This window comes from Podarcis muralis, chromosome 1 (genome assembly GCF_964188315.1).
Source record: "Podarcis muralis chromosome 1, rPodMur119.hap1.1, whole genome shotgun sequence".
Lineage (NCBI taxonomy): Eukaryota > Metazoa > Chordata > Lepidosauria > Squamata > Lacertidae > Podarcis > Podarcis muralis.
The window spans coordinates 106294226-106315747 of NC_135655.1; the positions used below are offsets into that span (position 1 = coordinate 106294226).

Here is a 21522-nt window from a genome sequence, read left to right on the forward strand (position 1 = left end):
GGTGTATGCACTCTAAATTTAATAATAATAATAATAATAATAATAATAATAATAATAATAATAATAATAATATCTTTATTGTCATTGCCCCCTCTCGGGGACAACGAAATTACTTGGCTGCTCCATCCACCCAGGTAGGGCACTCCACACAAAATCAAAACACTATAAAAACACTATAAAACACTATAAAAACACTATAAAAACACTAATTAAAACAATACAGTATAATACAGCAAGGAAGATTAGATGACTTTCCAAGTCCAGGCTTCCCATTCAGGGCCGAGATCGCTCTGGAGAAGAAGCTGTTCTTAAGACGGCTTGTTCTTGTCTTCATCGTCCTGTATCTCCGTCCCGACGGCAGGAGCTCGAAGAGACAGTGACCAGGATGCGATGGATCTTTTACTATGTCCAGTGCCTTCCTATGGCACCTTGTGGCATAAATATGCTCTAAGGTGAAGAGTGGGCAGCCAACAATGCTCTCTGCTGCCTTAACAACTCTGCACAACCCCCTCCTGTCCTGGGTAGTACAGCTTCCGTACCACACACATAAGCCATAAGTGAGCACGCTCTCAATGGCACAGTGATAGAAGGCAAGCAGCAGTTTCTGCGGAAGATGGTTTTTCCTTAGAATTCTCAAAAAGTACAGTCTCTGCTGCGCCTTCTTCACAAGCCCCCTTGTGTTGACACTCCAGGACAGATCCTCTTGTAATTCAATGCCCAAAAATCTGAACGTTGTTACCCTCTCCACACAGACCCCATCAATCAAAAGTGGCTGGACATTGCTCTTCTGTCTCCTGAAGTCCACCACAAGCTCCTTTGTCTTCCTTGTATTTATGAGCAAGTTGTTAGCTCTGCACCACTCTGTCAGCCGCTCCACCTCATCTCTATAGTCCGTTTCACCCTCCCTTTCAGAGATGAGCCCAATCACGGTTGTGTCATCTGCAAATTTGACAACCCTATTACTAGGGTGAGCAGCGACACAATCGTACGTGTAGAGAATATAAAGGAGCGGACTGAGTACGCATCCCTGTGGTGTTCCTGTGTTAGTCTTAAGCATACTAGAGGTATAAGGGCCCAACCGAACCCTCTGGGGGCGGTCTGACAAAAAGTCCAATATCCACCCACAAAGTGATAACGGAAGCCCCAGATCTTCCAGTGTGGCTCTTCCCTAAAAGTATCTCTACCTAAGTCTTGGTGGCCAAAAGCCTTGTGTAGATGACCCATCTCAACTGTCAACTATGAGGAATGGTGGGGTTTTCCTCCCCCCGCCTTTTAATAAGAACTGTTACTTTTTATGAAGGATGGAGACATCCATAAAAAAGACAACAGCACTTTGCAAAACAGTTCATTTAGGAAACAATCACATGACCTTTTTCCTTGACTTTAAGCTAGCAATAAAACTGGCTGAGCCAACCAGCCCTAATGAGGGAGAGAAAGAGAAAACATCGGCTCCTTCACTTTCCCTCCATCTAATTATAAATATCATTGTCAACTGACTCCAGGATCAGCTGAATCCTAATTGACCTCCAACACTGTACAGTGAAAAGATAGTCAGAACTGCCAAACTCAATATAAGGAAGATAAATAAACTGTAATTAGTGACTTAACTCCTAGCTCCCCAATTTGTGTTTCTCAAGTGTGGCTTGCAATTGCAACATCTTGCTTAAAAGTTTATTTTTCAGGCAGATCTTATAAATTAGTCCCTTCTGACTTTATAAAGTGAGCAGCTAGCCACACATCATCATCTTCTGAGATATGAAATAATGACAAATATTAGGCAGGCAATTCCAAGAGAGGAAAACCTAAAAGAAACAGTTTGGTTGGTGGTGGTGGTGGTGATTACATTATATTGCCACACAGAAAAAGATATCCAAGTGACTTACAAAATGTATAAGTTCATAAAGCATAAATAAGAGCATGAGTAAAGTAGCATCACTTTACATATTCTGATTCTGATTATCTTGAGGGATTTTTTGGTCAGATATGGAATCTAGACATATGCACATAAGGTTTTATATACAATTTTTGTATATGTAGAGTTTTGTTTTGATTTTAAAATGCGGAAAGAAATATGTATATCTCTGTGTGTAAATTGGATAGTTATTGCGGAGCCCAGTCCTTGGCATGTTTACTGAAAAGTAAGCCAAATTGAGCTCAATTGGGATCATTGTATTATTCTTCTCAAAATATTCTCAACCCCAAATACTAACCCCTTGCAGGTATCTGGCCTGGTTAGACCTCTAAGCTCTTTCCCCTTTACACTTTTTAAAAGACACTTGAGTTCTGGTGGAGAGCAGAATTACTCCATCAAAATATTTCAGGGAGGAATCAAGTAGTTACACAAGAACAGAGGTGGCCAGTATGTTACCCTCCCAGATGGACTACAGTGCCTAGCATCCCTGACCACTGGCCATGTTGGCTGAGGCTAATGAGAGTTGAACTCCAGCAACATCTGCAGAGAACCAAGTGTTGGCTGACCCCTGCACTAGGTCTTGTTGTTTCATAAATGCGGATAGACTGAATCCTTCCCCTGGTAAAAAAACTCCCAGGTCCAGCACTTCTCAAGTGGACACCATTGTCAATCTAAGAGAACAAGGGAGAAGTTCACAGTGAGCTCCAGCACCTCTTTTTCTAGAAGAATAGCACTGACTATATGTCTCTCATTACTGTCTTCATACCATGCCTTTTGCTGCTGCACATTATTGGCTGGCTGGCTGCCATTGGCAGGGATGGGTAGCACAGGGGAAACAAAGGAAGGTCACTGTCAAACTGTCAATATTTTGTAGGACAGAGTCAAGTGTGTACTGGAAATGTAGGTTTGTGCAGTTAATGTGTATGAAAGCAGTCCATTTCCCTAGCTCAATGAAACCACTTTGGGGCGGGGGACACACACTAGATTTTTTGCAGCTTGGAACTTGTCAAGAAACTGCACTGAAAAGTGTGGGATGAACAAAGGATTGAAGGGAAGGCATATAATTACTGCAGGAGCATGTCACAATGCCTGCTCGTTGTCATACAACAGCGTCACAAACAAATCAGAACAAATGCTCAATAAAGACTGGTTGTAGTCTAACCTTTGCATAAGCTCTGAGCAAGCAACTCAGAGTAAATGCTAAGTAGATCAGTTGTACAGAGGAGCCCTAAGAATGCCTAAATATTACAGGAAGAGGAGGCAGATGGGGGTGTTGTTGTTGTTGCAGAAGCTCTACGTCTACCATGTCTAATCCTGGCCTCCAGAAGAAGGGATCTAAACCTAGTCTCTTCATGAAATGCTCATATTCTACCTGCAAAGAATTCCTGTCAAAGGAACTTTGCATCCTCACATTTGCATTTGTATGAAACAGTTTGGTTCCAAGATGCCATTCCACTTTATTTTTCTGAACACATAATTTGGCCGTTAGGCACAAGTAGTAAGACTTAGGAAAGCTTGAGAGGGACTCTTATATTGTAATCATATAACGTCTGCCCAGATGTAAGTCCTGTGGAGTTCAGTGGGGCTAGGGCCAAGGTAATTTGGTATATAGTCACCTGGAAGTAAATCTTGTTTGAACACAACTCTGTAAGCATGTACAGGATTGTGCCGAAAAATCCTTGCTTCTCAATGCTCCTCGTAACGTGAAAATGCATATCTGAAGTGTATGTTTCTGGTATTTGCTGTTAGTACATTTAAAGGTGTCATACCACCCAAAAGTGAAAATGGAAATTGCATGGAAGGATGCCCTATAGGGCAGGATTCACTTGACAGCCACACCAGCAGAAGTCCTACACAAGGACTTCCACTTGCACAACAGGGCTTCCTCCCTTCTCTTTGCCCCCCTGTGCCCCAATACTGGCTCTGGGGGAATTGGGAGGACCCCCAGAACAGTGCACAGGGGAGAAGGGGAAGGGGAGTATTCCATCTGGCAAGCTGGAATCCTTGTGCAGGCGGAATGATTGGAAGAACGCAACATTGAGCTTTACCCATTGATTTTGGTATGGTGTGTGCATGTTGCAAGCCACTTTCAACAGCCTGAGCTACTATGCAAATATTTATATAGAACCCATAAGCACTGATCTGACAGATTAACAGACGTCTACTTATAAAAGTATTTATATACTGCCTTCTCACCAAATATCAGGGTGGTGTACAGCAACACGAAAACAGGCACATTATATAGATATATATCTAAAAGAAAGTCAAAAAGCGAAAAATCATTAATCACTGGTACTATAGGGTTGAAAGAGGAAATCACCCCAGTGACAGGCTAGATGACATTAGACTCTATGTGACATGGTTGTCACATATCTGGGAACACTAGTAAACACACCAAGGCAAAATCTGAAAATTAGAGAGAGGGAAATAACATGTCTCTAGAATATAATCAGTTCAGAAGATCGCAGCTTTCTCATAGAAACAAAGTCACACATTTTAACCATACTGCCTTTTTTAAAAGAAAAGGGAAGACAGACAGGCAGGCGGAAATAAAAGGGCTGGCTTGCTTTGTTCTGCAAAGACATTGGTTTCTGACATTAATTTTGATTTGTGCCGCAGGGAATTTGCTCCCAGTTTTTATACACTTTGCAAAAGCATCCCTCTTCCCCTTTGCTGGACCATTAATTCCAAAGGGAAAAGCCACCATCTCCTTTTCTTTCTAGCTCAAAATCTTTCTCAGCCCTTCCTTGCCTTGCGTTGTGACAATGTCTTCTTGGGCAGAAATGGATATGCGGAAACGGAACGTAGCACCCGAATGCTCGAAAAATACGGCAGAAACAGAATTTGCTATTGTTTGCCGTGCCGTTGTTCTGTTGGGTGTGTAAATCCACTGGTGGAGTCAAGTCCATCCATTAAACATACACACACACACATTTTTAATCTCTAAGCAAGATGTTTTTTTCCACTAAGGTAACTTTGTAAAGAGGTGATTTGGTTCTTCACAATCAGGAAAAGAAAGCAGAATAGAAGCCTCGACAGCTCAAAAGAAAATCATTCCGGGCATGTGAGGTTTCTCCTTTCTTCTCCCCCCCCCCCACTCCTTTCTTTTTCTTTTCTTTCTTTTTTTTTCTGTAAGACACTGTGATGTTTTAAGTGTATACCTAGTGCTTTCTTACACATGCTGAGTAACCAGGCTAATTAAAAAGCCCATACAGCTCTCGTTAAAATCTGTTCAAATTTTTGGAGCACCTGTTATAACAGAATGCCCACAGACATGATAGTTTGGAGCCAAGGCACCTGCTACCTTATGTCTCGCAGTATGTTCGGTTTTAGACTGATAGCTGGGAGGGGGGGACCCACTTTTTGACATTTAACAATCTCTTAAGATGATAAGAAATTAATCAGAAAAACTTGGGGGATTTAACCCTTCCGTGATCACTTCTTTTTATTGCACCTTTCTTCCCTGATTTGTGTCCCCACCCCGAGAGCAGGAAACATAGACAGTGGATAGTGCAGAAGGTAGTTACATTTCCATTGAAACATCCATGCCTGTGCTATTTGTTTTACATTTAGTCATCGGTAGGAATAACCCTCCATGCTGTTTTGATACTGATATGCTGATCTATTTAATATACACAGTGTGTACAGCTTGCTTTATCTAAAGTATAAATTCTTAGACTGAAGTTTTCATACCTTGCCAACTTTTCAGCACTCCAGTAATTGACTGAGTTTGATGTGCTCATACAATTGAGGCTCATACAACAACAAAAAATATTTAGAATATACTGGACCTCCATTATGTTTGTTTTAAAAAGGGCTATCTAAGGTATCTAATGGTTGGAGAAGCAGTAGGGATAATGCTTCTCTAAAACATGTTTTTTCATTGTCCTACATTGAAAGATTTTTGGAAGAAGGTAACTGAAATTATCAACAGAACTGTACGGAACAACCTTACATTTACAGAGCAAAATATCCTTTTGAATTATATACCCAGCACATGGAACCTTACAAAAGGACAATATGAGTGGACTCTCCGTGCCCTTACCACAGCAAAAAGACTGATACTGATGAATTAGAAAAATAAAAATGCGGCTCCCTTCTACGATTGGATTGAAGACTTATACAAACTCACAACATATGAACAACTTGCATATAAACACAGACTTGCCATGGACAAATTCAATGATATTTGGAATCCAGTCTTACAAATACTGTAATAGGTTAAGATCTGGTGAAGTACAATAGGAACTTTGTAAAGTAAAAAAAGAAGTTTGATGCGCTCAAATATTGCAGGCTATATATTTATATGTCGATATATAGATCTATACAGACTACACCCAAGATATACTCCCATTTTCAAATGCTGAGTTAATTGGAACAAAATGGGGATTATGTTGTGCAGCCCAGTCTTCAGACATCTCTTTCTCCATGCTGATTAGGGATTACTCCCAAAGAAAGCCTGCATAAGACTTCAGCCTTAGGCTGATTAATTCCATTAACAGCAGTGAGCATTCAAAAGAAACACAGTATGAACCAGGGCCAGCACAACAATGAGGCATGGGGAGGCAGTCACCTCAGGCGGCAGAAGTCCCCGAGGCCTGCCACATAGCCTCTGCCACCACTGGAGAAGCAATGCTGGAATCAGCACTGATTTTCACCACAATCTCATGAGATCTCGCGGAGCACAAGTGATCTCATGAAATTTCAGAGCGTTCTCGAGAGATCCCACCTGAAATTGGCACCAGGGTGCCAGAGGAAGTAGGTGGCATGGCCATGTGGCAAAGGCAGGACGGCAGAGTGCAGAAGCCTTTGCCAAATCTCCATCCACTACCACCTGGTAAGGGGGCAAGGCTTTGCAAGGGCTTCTCCTTGAGGGGAACCCCTTGCAGAGCCTCAGATGCCCTCCCCAGGTGCCAAAACACCTCAGACTGCCTCTGGTAGGAAGGGGAGTACATACCCCTACAGTCAAAACCAAGTGTTTGGCCCTCCACATACTTCTGAACTACAACTCCCATCATCCCCAACCACTGGGAGTTGTAGTTCAGAAACATTTGAAGGGCAAAATGTTCCTTACACGTGGTCTAAACCACAGTCGCAAAGCCTGTTAGAGCATTGATAAACATATTACAAAGTTCAGATAACATACCTTAAAATGTTTGAGCAAAGATACAGCACATTACAAACAGCCCCAGATTAAAATCAGATTCTGTGTCACAGGTGGAAAAAAAACCTCTTCCATGACTATGAAGGAAGCTGGAGTAGCCATGTTGGCCTTCAGGGTGTATTTATGAAATATGTTTGTTCATTATTTTCAACATTTATATGCCACCTTTCCAAATGTTCAAGGTGGTTAACAAAGAAAAAGAAATGCCATATGCATAGTGAGATTAAAACCATTATGAAAATGATGTGGAGAATTCTTTTTTCTCTTTTCTTTTTTCTTTTTCTTCTTTTCTGTGCTTAACTTTGTTGTACTTACCTTTATTGTAAGATTGTATTTTAAACCAATAAAGATGTATTTATAAAAAACAACAACACCACAATGAAAATGCAATCAAGATGTACGGTAATTAAATACTCAGGCTGGACCTCTGCGCCCACTTACCTGGGAGTAAGTCCCACTGAACTCAATAATTCTTACACTTGACATGAACAGGGTTGCACTGAAAAGCATCATTGTTTAAAAGGAGAAGGAAAGACAGAGCTGTAAGATGCAGAAAGGGAAGACAGCAATAAAACCAACAACAAAGACACGCGGCATCAACCAAAATTCAGGAAAATTTCTGATTGAAAATGTCCTGAAATGGTAGAAGTAGCAGTGCAGTGGCAAAAGAAGGGTGAAGGAGGGAGAGAGAACTGAACGACAGACAGAGGGATGGCAAAAAAGGCATAGAACTGAGGGAAAGAGGACAGAGGGAAGGTTCACAAAGGCCACTGGCTGAAGGTGTGTGGAAAAGGAGACTTGGAAATGGTTAGCTTAAGAGTGCCAAAGGGCCCAGGATGCTAAAGTGATGCCGGTAGAGCTACGTTGCACTTGTTCAAGTGAACAAACCACCCACATCTTCAGGTGTGCAAGTCATAATTAAACAGTTTCTTCACAATATAAAATGTCTGTCATAAGATGCAACTGAAAACAGGAAATGTTGATGTTTTCAGGATATCTCACCATCACCCAGAAGTGTCTAAAATTTCAGCTAGAACGGCTAATTGTTTTCAGATACTAAAAGTTCTTGCAAGTTCTAAGAAGTGTTAGTTGTGGGAATTTAGACACACACACACACACACACACACACACACAGAGATATATGATTTGGAGACAAATCTCAGCAAGAATGCAGGTGATAAGCCTTTGTTAGTGCCGCTGGGACAAAATGCTGCAGCTACGGATTTCTGTTGATAAACAGATTTCTGAATCAATTAGTGGTGCATAATTATCCATATCTCTCAAAGTGAATACCATTGTTTTTCATACTTTTTTTGTATAACACTTTTCCAATGACAGAAACGGTTACAGGCGACAACCATTTTAGGCATGGCTAATTTGTATGCGATTGCCGATGTGCAGGTCCTTTAGGACCCAGAAGAGGGAGAAGTGGGGGTGGAATGAAGTGGAACGAGGCTGAGCAAGGCTGAGTGAGGCCAAGCGGGCTTATACACATTCTGCCGATGTGGGGGGCAGGGCAGGAATGGAATCCTTGTGCAAAATAGCCGCCGCCTATGCTTTATGCTGGCTGTGGTGATTTGAACCCGGGACTTGCCAGTTCGTACACCTAAGAATCTATGCTTGCATACCCACATGGGAAGGGTATGAGCTCATGCTTTGGATATAGAAGACTCTAGATTCAATCTCTGACATCTCCAGGTAACACTGGGAAAGACTCCTATTGTAGACCAGGTTTTTTAGACTGATGAAGAATGAAAGACATTGATTATATAAATTACTGCCTAGATTATGTATTGATAATCTAGGCAGCAATTTATATCATCATCACATTACATTTTATGTTAGGATATTAGCATAAAACTCTGCTTTACAGTTTGACAGACGATGAAAGTTAGTTCCTCCAAGGGCCTGTGAGAAAAGAAAAGTCTTTACAGACAGTGGAAGCACAACAGTGCCGTCATCATCCAGATGTCTAAGGGGAGGGAAGTCAGAGCAAGGGCACAATCTCACTTCCCAAGATGACAAGCAAGACTTGCCTTGTGAGACAGCAAACAGGACCCCTCCAGTCGAATCTCAGAATCCGGGCTGGCAGCGTAACTTTCCCAAACCCTCCAAGTGTCTCTATTTTCCAGGGACAGTCCAAGATTTACACAAGTCATCCCAGTTTCATTTGATCCCGGAATGTCCTTAGGATGTCCCTAGCTTCATCGGAGAAATGCTGGAGGGTATGGAGCTATGTGACCCCCGAGCCAAAGAGAGAACTATACGACCTTTAGAAGACATCTGAAGGCAGCCCTGTATAGGGAAGTTTTTTTACTGTTGGAGGGTATGGTAGGACTTCCCTATTTTCATTGGAGAAATGTTGGAGGTATGGAATTATCCAGCCCCCGAGCTATCTGAAGGCAGCCCTGTATAGGGAAGTTTTTCTAAAGTTTAAGATTTGATTATGTTTTTATATATGTTGGAAGCTGCCCAGAGTGGCTGGAGCAACCCAGTCAGACGGGCAGGGTATAAATAGTAAAATATTATTATTATTTTATTATTATTATTTACAGTGGTACCTCGGGTTAAGTACTTAATTCATTCCGGAGGTCCGTACTTAACCTGAAACTGTTCTTAACCTGAAGCACCACTTTAGCTAATGGGGCCTCCTGCTGCCGCCACACTGCCGGAGCCCGATTTCTGTTCTTATCCTGAAGCAAAGTTCTTAACCTGAAGCACTATTTCTAGGTTAGCGGAGTGTGTAACCTGAAGCGTATGTAACCTGAAGCATATGTAACCTAAGGTACCACTGTATTATTATTATTTATTATTATTATTATTGAATAGGATGTCCCTATTTTCATCAGAGAAATATTGGAAGTATTTGTGTTATAAAATGAATAAACAATTTTTAAGAGAGAAAAAAAGAAATATTGGAAGGTATACTTTCCATCCTCAGGAGAATCCTGAACAGCACGAAATCACTGAACGGTTTATGTTGAAGCTGCACCTCTTTGCCCTGGCTTTTGACACTTAAGTAAAGGTAAAGGGTACCCCTGCCCGTACGGGCCAGTCGTGTCCGACTCTAGGGTTGTGCACCCATCTCACTTAAGAGGCCGGGGGCCAGCGCTGTCCGGAGACACTTCCGGGTCACGTGGCCAGTGTGACGAAGCTGCTCTGGCGAGCTGGCACCAGCGCAGCACACCGAAACGCCGTTTACCTTCCCGCTATAAAGCGGTACCTATTTATCTACTTGCACTTAGGGGTGCTTTCGAACTGCTAGGTGGGCAGGAGCTGGGACCGAACAACGGGAGCTCACCCCGCCGCGGGGATTCGAACCGCCGACCATGCGATCGGCAAGCCCTAGGCGCTGAGGTTTTACCCACAGCGCCACCCATGTCCCCAAACTTAAGATGTATCTTTTTGACACTTTTTGACACTTAAGATGTATCTTTTTTAGGACCCAGCCTATTCTTATGACTGACATTTGTTTTAAACTGCTTTTAAGTTGTATGTTAAACTGTTGTGATCTGCCCTGAAACGTTAGGGTGAAGGGCCTGTAGTGAACAACAACAACAACAATTCCTGTTCTAGGCAACATGGTACCCTGAAGAGAAGCATTTCTTGTAGGGGGTGGAGATATTTCTGCCGCTAGGATCATGATGGCCAGAAATTTCCTCAGGTGTTGATCTTTTCCTTCTCTTTCACAAACACACAGAGAGGAAGGAGTTATGTAGCTAATAATATTTGTCAAGCATCTTGAAAAACTCTCTGGGTATCGTGGTTAATGAGAAGAAATGTTTAAATTAGTATTTCTTACTGTAAATGTTATATCAGTGTTAGAATGAAGGCTGGCTTAATTAAGCATTAAGTTAAGTACGTAGCAGTTTTTTAGCCTTATTGAGCGGGGGAGGGGAATTACTATCTTCCTTTGCAGCACAGTTCACTCTCTTTTTTTGTGAGCTATTTGGGTCGCAGCTTACAAACCGTTATTAGTTTGGAAAAAAAAGCTAATATTTTGTCATGTTCTTGCTGAGGTGCTCAAAGGACTAGCCGTGTAATAATTGTAAAAGGACTTAATGAAAGGGTCCTTATAAATTATTATCGATCTGTCAAAATCAGTTTGCATTTGCTACAAGCAAGAAACCTTAACATTCCTCAGCTGCCTGGTCTTTCAAAGTTGTACATGGGTGTTTCATTGGGCACATATGCCTATGAGATATACAGTATGTGCAGATGATTAAGGGAAATAGCTTTTCACCCTCAGTGAGCCTTAATTTAGGTTCCATTGATTTCAACTGAACTTGCAGACAAGGGGATTCTCCAGGCATTATCTTAAAAGCTCCATATGAGTCTCCTTTGAGCCTTATGGCCATGATCTAACACTGAGTTATTGTCATGACCCTGGGATTGGACTCACCCTCTACAGGGGCTTGGCTCACAGAAGACAAGAGCTAGGTACTCAGCTTGAGGTGCAGCTCCTATTTAAGCCTTGGTTTGAGGTTGGCTGCTGCTGAAACAACTGTGAATATCAAACCTGAGCTGTCCAGGGTGTTTGCCACCGTACCAGCAGACCAGTGGTGGATCTACACTCGTGGTTTATAACGTTAAAATGTGTTATTAAAATGTGACACCAGAGGGCATGTCAGAACTGTGAGCCACTGGCAGAGGGAAACTGTCATTCAACATTGTAGAATGTTATATTTAATAGCATTTAGAAGATCAATGTAGACCCAGCCCAGGAATCCTTAGATGAAGAGACTTGCTACAGCAGGGGTGGCTAATGGTGGGCTGTATATGGCTTGCAAGGGGTTCTGTGTGGCCCACACAGTATCCCTGTACAATGGAGGCCTTCACTCAAACCGGACGGTTACATATATTCAACGTCATTAAAATAAACGGAGTTAAGAAAACTTAAGTCTGTGCATAACATTTGTTTCATGCATGTGATAGGAGTGGCTAACTGCCTCCTTAGAAGGAGATATCCATCCGTGTAGCCTTAAACTGGCTGCTGTAAGATCTTTGCTGAATAAACATTCTCTGGAAATTTTCTGACCAGTTCCAAATCATTCACTTCTAGGTGAGGTGTTTGAATGTGGAATGGTGCTTCCGATTCAGGAGTTCTTTGATGATAAGGATTATCTGCTAGCTACTAGCAATGTTCTACCATTGTTGTCTAGAAAGTAAGAGGCGGAATCCCCAAATTATATTAGATCAAACTTATCTCACCACTTAGAGATTTTTCAAACATTAAACAGATGATAAATGTTTTTAAATAAATAAACAAACAATATACTAATGGGAAAGCCAGAAAACAAATAAGTGTTTACCTGCCTACCAAAGCAAAGCGAAGGTGCAGCTTGGCAGACACTACCATAGTTGCCCAGTGGGGAAAGGATTCCATCACCATGGTTCTACCGGACTCTGAGCCCTCCAAGAGTGTAAAGGTAAAGGGACCCATGACCGTTAAGTCCAGTCACAGACGACTCTGGGGTTGCGGCGCTCATCTCACTTTACTGGCCTAGGGAGCCGGCGTTTGTCCACAATCAGCTTCTGGGTCATGTGACCAGCATGACTAAGCCGCTTCTGGCAAACCAGAGCAGTGCGCGGAAACACCGTTTACCTTCATGCCGGAGTGGTACCTATTTATCTAATTGCACTTTGACATGCTTTCGAACTGCTAGGTTGGCAGGAGCTGGGACCAAGCAATGGGAGCTCACCCCGTCGCGGGGATTCAAACCGCCGACTTTCCGATCAGCAAGCCCTAGGGTCAGTGGTTTAGACCACAGCGCCACCCGTGTCCAAGCGTAATAGCCAACTAAATGATACTCAGAATAGACCTGTTAAAATCAATGAACTTAAGTTACTGACAAACGTTGGATATCATCCAAAGACAGCATCCGGGACAAGTGTCTTCCTGCCGATCTTAAGCAAGAAGAATTGCTTTACAGAACGCAGCTCACATATTCTGAACTGCTAAAATCACAGCGTTCAAAAGAACTTCAAAAACAATCCCATCCAAGTCTGTGCACACTGGCAAGATTTGCTACACTTACATATTCTCTGGCAGATGCTTATCAAATTTCCTCCAGAGCAGACCTCACAACTTCCTATATTAAGTTGTTCCATTATCCAAAATGTTTGGCATTTTCACATTTTCCCTTCTGCACATTTTACATTTTGACCCCTCTCTATTTGGTTTGTTTCCCCTCCACCCTCCTTCATTTGTTCTGGCTGCCAGTCAGATAAAGTGTGATAGAAGTTGTAGAAATAACAAAATGTGACTTTCCCTTGTGTAAAATGAAGTGTGCAGGTCTTGTACTGGTCCTCCAGCCAATAGTAAATGCCGCTCTGAAAAAATCAATCCCAATGTCAACCAAGGGTTTGTGATCACATCTATATTTCCAAAGAATTGGGGCTACAAATGGACTTTGACCTTACCATGGGTGAATGCTTCCAGCTGCTGAATTTTATCATTTCTAGTTATAGATGGAGACCTGCCCTTTCAGATTGTATCTCCTATGGTGTATATCAGCTATAAAACACCCTGAAAGGACCTTTCTCTCACACACACATTTTGCTGAACTTTATCAGACCTGTTCAACAAAAAAAAATTTGTTGTCTTAAAGGAATAGACAACTTTTCTTGATCTGAGAACATCTTCAGCTGTTTAAAATATTTAACACACAGTGGGCCAAGGCATCATTTGCATGAGATATTAGCAGCAATTCCACAGGCAGTGCTGATGTTTGATTCACCTCACATAAGGTGGACAGTTCTTTGTTCTGCAGAATCTGTCATCTGATCAACTCAGAGAAGCAAGGGGAAAGTATTTCATAAATGGACCATGAAGAGTTCATGCTAAAAGAAGCACTGAAGTACTTCAATCAAACAGTGTGATGCTGACACAGTCTTGCTCAGTGTCAGGGCAAAATTCAATAGACTTATTTCAGTGGAATTTCTCCTGGCGAGAGACCACAACCAGGTCAGCACCACTCATTAAAATGAATGGAAGCAAACGCATGGAAGAAGTGTGCAGCAAACACTCTGTGGCACTTCAGCATCAGTTTGCGGCACACAAACTCAGTTTGACCCATATTGCAACTTAAGTGTGAAAGCATGAGAGCTGTTTGATGCTATCACTTTCACAATCTAAAGTGGAGATCATTAAAGCTGAAAATCTGTTGATGCTCTTTTCATGGAAAGGCACATAGCAACTCAGTTTGGAGCATAGCATGGTCAAGACAGGGGGCTATAAAACAGAAAATGTTAGACTGCTGACCTGTGGTATAAAAGCCTGCCTACTCAATGTTAGCGCTCAGATTTCCTTTTTGCTCTTTCTTTGGGTTCCATCCTGTCCTAGGCAGGAAGTGAAGACATAATTTACATGCAGAGGTGTGCCTTTTGAAAATACAGCTAAGGATGCTTGTGAGTACCAGCAAAATGAATTTGCCCCCGATTCATGATTGATCAAAGGGCCAGTCAACATGAGACCTTTATTTATCTGGGACCTGGTTGTCTGGTCTCCTAACAGGGCTGATCTAAGGCTGTTTGCTGCCTAAAGCACAGCAGCAAATCACCACCACCATCGCTGCTGCCACCAAGTCCTCAAATTATTGTAGCACCTGAAGCAAAAAACCCCACAAGCTCTTTCTCGCCCCACCCACCACAGCAGTAAAAATACAATAATAATAATTTAAATAACTAGCATGCCCTTTCATGACAGCCAAAACCAGCTGTATGTGGCAGCTACCTCATTCTGCCCTAACTCTTCAAACTTCAAGTCTGGTGCTTGCATGGAGCAGGGTGAAGAAACTTGCCTCAGGCAGCAGATCCACTCACTGTCGCACCTCCGCCAGCCTTACCACAGCTTCACCCATGCCACTGCCACCACAGCACCCGGCCCTCGCCACTAACGCTACATCCTCACAGCTAGTGCTACACCTTTACTGCATCGTGGTGGCAGCACAGGTGCAGCCACAAGTGAGGGTGTAGTTGCAGTGCTGGAACCGACAATGACGCAGGCATGTTGGCAGGGGAAGGGAGCAGGCCCGGATCTGTGGGGTGTTGCTGTTGAGGGGCAGCGGCAGGGTGTTTTGCCTACAGCAGCTACCCCTGCTTCATATCCACACCATGCAATTACAGTGCAAATTAAGACCACCACCCCTAAAGTATGCTGGGGACTGTAGTCTGTCGTTTCCCTGATAGTCTCTCAGGTGTATGCGGTGAGAGTCGAGTTGCCTTTTGGACACTCTGGGTACCAGTCCTTTGATGGTGCTCCAAGACACGATGGACAGGGCAGACCCGGTGTCGATCTCCATGTCACATGGAGCTCCTTCAATGAGCACCGTGACATTCAGCTTGCGTTGCGTAGGCGAGTCGGTTTGGCCAATCGTGGTTCCAGACGGGCAGCGGCAGTTGGTGAGAGCGAAACAGCTTTCCTTGGCAGACTGGAGTGAAGACTTGGACTTGCGGGTCGGTGAAGAGGGGGTGTCAGACGGAGCCGATCGGCAGACCTTAGCGATGTGGCCCCTTCTGGAACACTTCCTACAGATGGCGTCTCTGAATCGACACTTGGCACGGGAATGGTTGCCTCTGCAGCCGGCACATTCCGGTTGGCCCTTGGACTTCTGTTGGAACTTCCTGCGCTCCCGCTTTGTCTGGTGCATGTCATCGTCTTCACTGGAGGATGCCTCATCACTGCTGGCCTCTTCATGATGCACTGGAACCGGCTTCCTAGCAAGACGCGGGCTGCTGGACTTGCGGATCTCCTGGGCGGAGCGTTCAGCAGCTTCTGAGGCCACAACCTCCTCAAAGGCTTTCTGTAGCGTGAGGTCTGGCTTGCCGAGGAGACGCCGTTGCAGATGGATGTCCCGGACCCCGCAGATGATTCGATCCATCAGGGCATCGTCTAAGTCTCGGAACTCGCAGTGCATTGCAGCCTGAGGGCAGTGGTGTAGTTGCTGATTGACTCCACCTCTGCCTGGTTCTGGTGGTAAAACGCAAGGATGGAGGGGATCACTATGTCTGACAAGGCAGACACAAAAACAAAGGGTTCCACAATCTGTCCTTTTCCCAAGAAGCTTCAGCTGCCAAAACCCCAACACACACACATACACGCACACACACGGCATCTGCCTTGGTTCGGTCTTTGAAAGATCGTTGCAGAATGGGCCTTGAATTTGGTAGTTGGGATCTGAACACAACCAAGTTACAAATCACTAATTGCGCTTGCAGCCAGCTTGAACAGCTTGAAACCACAGATCATATTGTGACCTCTGAATGCTTTGGGCCACAAGTCCAAAACAGCAGAACTAAAAGATCCTAGGTTAGGGAAGGCTGCTGCCTTCTTCCTTGGACTCTTTAAAGAAACAGGTTAAGACAAATTTATTCCACTGGCCATTTCAAAATTGTGTTTGCTGGGGGGGGGGGGATGTTCAGAGATGTTGCTGCTGATTATGCTACATTCAAGCCAACAAATCCTGAACTGAGTTGATGAAAAGCTTTCCTCTGGTTTTAGGAGGAGGACTTGATTTACCAAAAAAAAAAGAGTGGGGGGAGAAACACCTCCACAAATTTTAAAATTCATATAAACACCGTAATAAAACTTTATCTCTGGTTAGTAGTAGTAGTAATAATAATAATGATGATGATGATGATGATGATGATGATGATGATGATGATATATTATTTATACCTCAACCATCTGGCTGGGTTTCCCCAGCCACTCTGGGCAGCTTCCAACAAAATATTAAAATACAATAGTCTGTCAAACATTAAAAGCTTCCCTAAACAGGGCTGCCTTCAGATGTCTTCTAAAAGTCTGGTAGTTGTTTTTCTCTTTGACATCTGGTGGGAGGGCATACCACAGTGCGGGTGCCACTACTGAGAAGGCCCTCTGCCTGGTTCCCTGTAACCTGGCTTCTCGCAGCGAGGGAACTGCCAGAAGGCCCTTGGAGCTGGACCTCAGTGTCCTGGCAGAACGATGGGGGTGGAGACGCTCCTTCAGGTATATTTCTGTATTTCCACAAAATTGTATTTACCATTGCTTAGTTTCTGTACAACTAAGTTCATCAAGGTTTAAAAACTCAAAAGAAACTAACATAAATCAATAAGGTAATCCAAGCACATCCACATTCATTCAAAGGTAAAACTGCGTAGCTTAAGGCACAGCAGACATTTCATAAATTCTATAATGTGAAATGACATAGACATTTGAACAAGGATTTTGATTGACTCTTGGACTATAAACATTAACTTATCTTTTTGTGGGGTACGTGGCTATATAGGCATGCCTAAGCACCTAACTGATGGATTCTGCCACCAGCACTGACAGTACTGAATGCTTTGGGGAGGTGGGGCATTTAATCCAACTGTGCCCTTTCTCTCTTGCCAAACTGGGGAAAACCATCCCATCCAGCAGTCCTTTGTTTCCATCCCTCAGACCAAGACCCATTTCTGCATAGGAGGAAGAACCTGGGCAACAAAAGAGAGAACTCTCTCTTCATTCCAAATTCAAGGTTTGTTAAGGACCAGGTCAGCATCGGGCAGGATGCAAATAGTATATAGTTCGACAAATTTTTGACAGTCAAAGTAAGTTGTGGCATAAGATTATTGATTCCGCTTCAACTCCACTGCTATAAAATTGTTATATGGAGACTGGAGAATCATCACCATAAGGTGTGGGAGTCAGTTTTAGCAGAAGAAAATATTTCCATTTGTTTTGGAGCGGGAGTGGAAAAGAGCATTTTCCATGTAAATTCTGTAAATCTGTTCAATGATGATAAATTACTAGCTGGGGCCACAAGATCACCAAAAAAGCAGTTTGAGATGCATGAATTTAGAAAAAAGTAGGCAAAAAGTAGTTGCTGCTGCCATCTGGTAAGTAAAATAGAGAGGTCAAGTACATTTATGGACTGGAGAGAAATAGATGAGAAAAATCACATAACAGATCCTGCTACATCTAAAGCTGCCATGTTCACGGGCATGCTGGAAGAACATCTTATTTGTTTCTCTGAACATAATTGTGGCTGAAACTGAAGAGGGAATCCGTTCACATTTCCAAAGTTTAGGTAAAGGAGCTAAACAGTGTCATTTGCTAAGTTTTTAAAAACACGATGCTACATATACTAAGGGGGATAATGACATGTTATGTGCAAATGCATGTAGCTGGGTCCTAATCTCACTTTTTAAAAATGAAAAGCTGCTTTGGAGGAGCAGAGACTGCAACATGCTTGTAGGAATGTAGGAAACTGCCGTTTACGGAATCAGACCATTGGTCTATCTAGCTCTGATCTGAAACATCTGCACTGACTGGCAGAAGCTCTCCAGGGTTACCAGCAAGGGTCTCTCACAGCCCTACCTGGAGATGCTGGGGATTGAACTCAAGACCTTCTGTATGCATCATCATCATCATCATCATGCTCCACCACTGAGCTACAGCCCTTTTGGAAGCTTGTGGGGGTAAGCAGCTGGAGGGGGCAATCTGACGTGCAGAAATAGCAGCCAAGGAATAGGTGAAACATCCCTGCCTCTTCTTTGTTCTAAATTCTCCGCTTCTGATACAGCTTTTCTTTTTCTTTAAAAAACACACATACATTGTTTACACTTGACTTCATGCCCCAAAGTTAATATCAAAATTAGTATTCTTTGTGCATGTGGGGGACAGCAAAAATTCCATCCCAGATCTCTTATTTTATTTTACGGGACTATTTATAAACCAACAGCTTCTATAAAATCATAAAACTAGAAAACCATAAAATTCTAAAACCATAAAAAAACCAGAACGAATGACCTTAGAAAAACAAGGATATGTGAAACTCTTCCTCTGGGGAATCAATACTTTGTATAAAGAAAGATGAGTTTCCAAATTACTTCTGCAACCATCAGTAAAAACAGGGTGAGAAAGAGAATGCCCTACAAGAAATTAAGTCCATGCTCGTGCAGATAGTTACTTTGGTTTTATAAACCTTTATGGTTTTTTAAAATCCTGTCCTCCTGCCTTATTTTTCTGATCAAAATGTTACCAGAATAGGGCTCTCTCTCCACCCATACCCTACCACCAAGGGAACTACCACCACCTCAAAAGGCAGAGATGAAGATAATTCTGCAGTGTCCTTGTTTACAGAACACCTTTCTCCCTGTGAGTTGGGAGATACTCCTGTACAGAATTACTCTGAAAGCGTTAGAAGCTATTGATTTGTTCCCAAGAAATACCAGGTGCTGTTTCTTCTCTCTCGTAGATAAATAGATGGATAGGCAGCTAAGTATGTAGGTAGGCAGATCAAGATCAAGACAGATATAGCTAACTAATCTCAAAGCTACAATTAAGAAACATGCATTTTCATCCTTAAGAAGAAACTCCTTTTAAACTGTGTAGGAAATATTGGCAATTTTTTAAAAAGTAAACAAATATTTGCTTCTATTATTATTTTTGAGGGTTACCACCTGTCTTTTTATGAACTGCAGCCAATATGAAGCAGCTTTAAGAGGTTATTATAGAAGGAGACTTCAGATTCAGTATTAGGAGACTGAGATGCCAGAAGGCTACAAGAATGAACCTTAGCGGCTTGTTGTTTAAATCTCCTGAACATGTCATTTGTTCACATGATTTGTGGCAAGGGAATAATGGATGGCCTTGTCTTTGTACCAGGCTGAATTGGGGAGAACCTTTCCATTTAAAAAATATTTTTCTACATGTTGAAATCCATGAAAAAAATCACAGTGTGTTTGTGGGGGAGAGGGGCTTAACTGAAGTTGGAGTCCAGCAATGTGTGCAGAGGAGGAGAAACCAAGGTGATCAAGGGTCTGAAAACCAAGCCCTATGAGGAACGGTTGAGGGAGTTATGTTTAGCCTGGAAAAGAGGAGGCTATCAAATATCTAAAGGGTTGTCATATGGGAAATGGAGCAAGCTTGTTTTCTCCTTGTTAAGTTGTGGGTGAACATATCAGATGACACAGCGATTCTTCAAACAGCTCTTGTTTATTCACAGGCCAGAACTGAACTGAACTGAACTGAAGGGTTCAGTCAGCCTGCTTATATAGAGCTCCTGTACAACGTAACTGTAACAATTTTCTAAAACTATCCAATCACTGAACGTCACTTTTGATCCCTTATTTGCATAACTATCTACAGTATCCCCCTGCTGGCCCAGGGTGAAAACTTCAGTACATAACACTCCTGCTCCGGAAGGTAGGACCCGAACCAAGAACCTTAACCCATGGAAAGGGCTCCCCATTGAATTTGTACATATGTAGAGCTCAAAAGTTGCCTGGTAAATTTCTAGTTTTCTCAGGGACTGTCACAACCTTCCAAAGTAATCAGGTGAAGTTAGGCAGGCTTTGGGCAATTTGGAGGAATCATGATTCCTGACAACCAGCTTATTAGCAGAAGGTATCACTCTTATTCCCTTCAGTGGGACTTGTGCAGGACAGCTTCATGGTAGATCATGCCTCTGTTAGTTTTAGGGCTGCAGAAAAACCTAGCAGGGTGAATCTGAAGACAGATTATAAACAGACTATGGCAAATGCCAGATGAGTGAAACCAGAGAAAACCATATGTTGTATGTTTTAAAATTACATTTTTTAAAAAAAGGATTTCTGTATTCCTCACGCATCTTCTCTGAAGTCTGGATTTTTCCTTCCGTGGCCTTGTCTAGAGAAGTACAAATGATGGATGCGTGATCAAAGCTATTGTTTGAATCTGCAGGCGCAGGGCAGATTGCACCCAGATCCCTTCCCCTCCTCATAAATTAGATTGCTTTCCACTAGAATGATGTTCATTGTGTAAAAACAAAGGCAGCAATAGGTTGGATTGCTAACAAGTAAAACTACATTCTTTGGCAAGCAAGGGGAAACACCCTGCTCTGCTTCCACTTGCATTCAGCCATATTTCTAATAAGAAATAAAGTGAAAGGTTCTTAGCAGTGGTGCTTTCGGGGAAGGAGTCTGGGGGAGACATCAAGGGCCCCACAGCACAGGAGGAGCAGGATGGCTGCCAATCACAAGAGCTCTGACTTACTACATTTTGAAGTCAAGCATTGTTTCTCTGGACAGCCATTGCTTTATTTTCAATCGCGGATTCCGTGTTGCCTGTTACATGTTGCACTCTTTCTATTAAAACCATTTTTTTGTAAAAAAAACAAAAAACCTTAAACTAAACTAAACTAAAAATTAATACACATGACCATCTCATAACAGGGACCTTATAAAGCCATTAAGTCCAAAATTACCCAAGCCTCCTAGGACGCGGGTGGAGCTGTGGGTTAAACCGCAGAGCCTAGGGCTTGCCGATCAGAAGGTCGACTGTTCGAATCCCTGTGACGGGGTGAGCTGCCGTTGCTTGGTCCCTGCTTCTGCCAACCTAGCAGTTCAAAAGCACACCAGTGCAAGTAGATAAATAGGTACCGCTCCGGCGGGAAGGTAAACGGTGTTTCCGTGCGCTGCTCTGGTTCGCCAGAAGCGG

The 21522-nt window shown here is 42.8% G+C and overlaps 2 long non-coding RNA genes across 2 annotated transcripts in view; one reads left to right on the top strand and one right to left on the bottom strand.

The window, feature by feature from the left end:
• LOC144329282 (uncharacterized) overlaps nt 1-21522 on the top strand; it is a 253104-nt gene that overhangs the window by 172273 nt on the left and 59309 nt on the right. The gene's annotated exons all lie outside the window — the stretch shown is intronic.
• On the bottom strand, nt 59-1150 carry LOC144329253 (uncharacterized). The gene is made up of 2 exons (XR_013394744.1): nt 194-1150; nt 59-162 (listed from the first exon to the last, which is right to left on the bottom strand). It is a non-coding gene; the product is annotated as an uncharacterized LOC144329253 (long non-coding RNA).